Source organism: Amphibalanus amphitrite, unplaced genomic scaffold, assembly GCF_019059575.1.
Source record: "Amphibalanus amphitrite isolate SeventyFive unplaced genomic scaffold, NRLGWU_Aamphi_draft 001066F_arrow, whole genome shotgun sequence".
Lineage (NCBI taxonomy): Eukaryota > Metazoa > Arthropoda > Thecostraca > Balanomorpha > Balanidae > Amphibalanus > Amphibalanus amphitrite.
In genome coordinates this window covers 213,459-218,090 of record NW_024882560.1, presented here as the reverse complement: position 1 = coordinate 218,090, position 4,632 = coordinate 213,459, and positions in this window count along the sequence as shown.

The following is a 4,632-nucleotide window of genomic DNA, read 5'->3' as shown; positions in this document are numbered from 1 at the left end:
TACGTGACCATGTTTGGCCGAAATCGCGATTCGGCGTATGTCGGCTCGCATTAGCCGCGCGTTTGCAAGCTTTTCGTGGTTTCAAACGTTCAAACATGTGATTTGATGTTGCTCCCATACATTAGGGTGGGTGTCAAGGTCACCTGAAGGTCAGGTCAGGTCATTGACCTTTGGTGACCTCGGGTGACCTCGGTTCACTTTTTCGAGTTTTACATGTTTCTAGGCTAGTTTTTGGAGCTGAATTCGAATTCAGCAACCATTTGAACATTTACGAAGTAGTTTTGGTGCCTTCGTAACATGTTTGATGTTACGAAGCTGTCAGAGGCGGTTGACACGTATTACGAATACTCGTCACAACTCCTACCGGTTGATCTGACCTGACCTGTCCCGACCTGGCCTAAATGCATCAAGACATCATCTGTGATCAAAACTAGCATGATATTCGTGATCAGCACCCCGGAAAACCACATAGCAGCCACACTTTACGACTTTCTAACAGGTCCCGATTTTCCCGGTTTTCGGGTTATTGACCTGACCTGGAAGGTCACCCGATGACCTAGGACCTTAAAATTGGGTATCATCGGCTTCCTCTCGTGACGGGCAACACGCTCGTTTTTTTCCGCGAAGCTCTAGCTCGATCAGGGGCCAAACGCGAGGGGGGGTCGTACCAACCCCCCCCCCCTTGTGCCGTCGAAGGACGCAAAATGGCCTGTGCCGGCGAGGGTTAATACTTCCTCAAATACGTCATATTAAATAAATGACATATGTAAGTACTGAAAGTTGGATGTAGCTGGCTGAAAGCGTCTATAAGATATTGGCTAACTTCGGGAGGGGGAAGATTCTGCCCCCCCCCCCTCCAGCTGATCGCGAGTTAATAAGAATTTTACCCCACAAAAGAGAGAATCGTTTCGGGCCGGAGGGTTGAAGATGCATTTACACAACTTCCTGCAGCCGCCGTTATCAGCTTCGAAGGGTATCGGTCATTTCATTAAGATGATCGCTCGAGGTATCGATGCACATAGCCCATTGCAGTTTAACCCTCGCCGGCCGAGGGGGGGGGGGGCGGGTGCCGCCCCCCCCCTAGGGCTTTTTCGCGATAGCTCCGAACACGCTGGCGATAGAGAGCTGAAACCTGGCATACCTGACCTTTGATCCAAGCCGCATCTTTTGACACCAACCGCATTTTCGGGTCAGGTCAGGTCACTGACCTATGACGTCATAAGTGAACCTCTGCACGGTCTTCAGATGTCGCAAATTCGCAACGCCCTCACTGCCAGAAGAGATGTCACAGGGAAATGAAACTTGCAGGATCTAGTATCCATTATGAGTCCCACAACTTGTATATCTCAGATTTTTCCTAAAGGTCATATGAGGTCAGGTCATTTTCGTGACCTCACCATTATAAGTCGATGGGGAAAAATGAAAACTGCTATTCTGGCGCCGGGAACGATCTCCAACAATCTCAAGCACACAGAATCGTGATTTGATGCACTCCTTACAATGTTAGATGCGTCACTTTTGCAATGTTGACCTTGCGTGACGTCATTTATGACGTCATCAAGGTCATATTAGTTTTTCGTCAATAACTCTTGATCAAATTGAGCTAGCGAGTCGGGAAAGCCACCAATGGACTCAGGTAGGCCTGCCGAATCGAATGATATGCAACATGACCTCTTTCGACCAACTTCGTGACCTGGGGGTGCTGACATGACCTTGACCTGAGGTCAACACCCCAAGTTGAGGACAAAAAGTATATCATTCGACGCGCCTGAGCGAGGCGAACACGATGCTGCCAAAATCGGCGCTCTGCGGCCGTTTTTTGCGAAGTTATTCACCAAAAACTGAACCGTACCCTGGGGCACTTGACCTGACCTCAGAGGTCACCGGTTGACCTAGGACCTTAAAATCGGGTACCAATCTCTGCGTCTCGTAACGGCGCACACGCTCGTTTTTTCTGCGACGCGCTAGCTCCACCAGGGGCGAAACGGCGAGGGGGGTCGTACCCGCCCCCCCCCCTCGGCCGGCGCGTATGTAGAAAACCAATAGGTCCGGCGAGGGTTAATGGCGTGGATGCAAGGCCATTGCTTCTGATAAACCCATTTTTAAAGACAGTGGAACGAGGAACAGTGTTTAATCTGTGGCAGGTTGAACGCCAACAATTACTGATAATCACCCGGCACGTCGACAGGCTAATACCTAAGCGTCAGTTGGGTGTTACCGATCGAATTATTATAGGGCGTACATAGGATCTTTTCTTCCTGGGCGGGGAAACCCAATCTCTGCTGAGTGCTGAGCTCTGAGGTTATCGACTGACCTGAAACCTTAAAACTGGTTAATTATCAGTAATCACCGCATAGCAAACGCCCAATACGTTCCTTTTCTGAAGCTCTAGCGCACTAAGGGATGAGTAAGGGGGGAGGGTAACCCTCGGCTGGGGCACATGTATAAAATTGATAACTGCGTCCTGCGATTGTTAAACAGAACAACAGTTCTGATCGATGTTGTTCTCTGGTATGAGCACGATAACTGATAGTAATTTATCAGCTGACATCTGTGCCGTGACCGGTGTCATGCGAACGAGCTCTGTCACGTGATCGTTTATCATTCTGACAACTGTTGTTACCGGGGCCGTCCATTAGCGCGTTCTCACTGCCAGCATTCCGTTCGCAGCTTCGCGCCGCCGCCGCCGCCGCCGGAGAAAGAGGCAAAACACGCGGCATAAGAAAACGCTTCTTTGTGGGCGCCGTGATTCATCCATAAAACAACGCTATTTTTGGAAAGCTGGCTAGGACAGGGTCTGTCATCCTCATTGAAGCCACGTCCTGCCTGCGTCCGTAGCAGCTGTTGCCATTGAACGTCCTCATCGCTGGCAGCGCTGTCCTGTTTCTTGAGTATCTTCTGAGTTCGCCCTTGCTGTGACCGGTATAATTCAATCAGTGAGAGACCCGTGTCGGGGCGACGAGGCTGTGCCGCTGAGCCGCTGAGCGTGGTCTCGTTCTGCCAGACGCCCGCGGGCGCGCGCTGAGGTGGCCGGGCCGCGGCTCTCTCCAGGGAACTCGCCCAGCCTGCGCCGAAAACTAAGCAGGCGGTGAACAACTTTTGCTGCTGCGTTCGAATAGCGAAGCAACTTTTGAGGCATACGATAGCGCTGCTATTAATTCGCAAAAGCGAGCTATTATTGCATAAAAAAACATGATTAAGTGCACAGTTTGTCGCCGCTGAGAATGAACACACAATGCTCAAAGGTCAGCCTGATCCATCCACGGGTTCTGGGGAGATGAGCGAGAAATATGATATTCATATCAAGATGACGATCTTTCAGACGGTGAAGGTTAACCCGCGCATGACTAGGGGGGGGGGGGGGCTCTACAGAGCCCTCCCGTTTTTCTGCAATATCTTCTAAACCGCTTGACGTTTCAACACGAAACGTGCAGTACTTTCAGCGGCATCAGTCATTCACGGGTTAAATTTTGGTGCGCGTCATTTCTTACTTCTTGAAACATATTTTGATGTTACTGGGATAATTGTCTAGCTACTGATTTGAATTCAAACAATGCTCTTGTCATGTGCGCACAACTGAACTCGTTTATATGGCGGCAGCGGCATTCTACAGGGCAGGATTCTGTTTCTTTGTGGTTTGACCCCTCCACGATGAGCGTGCATCTCCACGCCTTTTGGGTGATGGAATACGTCCGTAGTAGCCGGACACTATAAATGATAACGTTACAAATTCATTATTCAAAATGTATTCTACAAGCAAAAAGGTTAGGGTAAATCAGCGGCTAGTTCCCCTTTACGGCGAGGTAGCTGGATGGTAGACTGAATGAGGGTACTGGTTGGTGGAGTGAATTTAGTAGCTGGACAGTAGGCCAAATGAGGTATCTGGATGGATGCTGGAGTCGCGGGGAATGAAAAAGTACACTGAACTAGAGATGTGGGCTACGCTTGTGAGCTGCTCCCGCAGTTTCTCGTCTCGTAAAAAGCTGTATCGCGTTGTGATAGCCTGTTTGCAATATATGGGCTACAATAAGAGACATTTGATCAAATAATGAAACAGGAGATGTAATAAGGGTAGACAAGACGGCAATTTTCCAGTTGCCCTACTCTTGGCTGGGTACTTACGTCCATTAGACGGGTATTGTCGTCAACTTGTTGCTACTTCATCCTTGCTCTCTGGCTGATGACGTCAAACTGAAGCTCGAATATTCCTCATATTTCCAGTCTGTTTCCAAAGCAAAATGGATTACCCACTACAGACTACATGTGTGCAGTTTTTATTACAGTCCCATGTGGACGCTTATTGCTGCCTCAAGTACATTACATTTTATTGTGTTCCTTGCGTAGTTCGACAAGTTATTAACAATTTTGCGCCAATCCTGTCTAATATCTTCACCCATCACCAACCAGCATTGCGATTTCCACGATTGTTCGATTGTTTTTGCTGTAGTTTCATTCTCTCTTGGCTACCGACCTAAAAACGAAATAATCTAGTCGCTAGCAGTACTTACAAACGTACGGCGTTCGAATACTTACTCGTTCTTACAAAGCAAATGTCACCATTTAAAACATGTTGAACGATATTGCGAGTAGCGATGAGATGGTTCTTAATTCTTATCATATCATTTTTTAAAT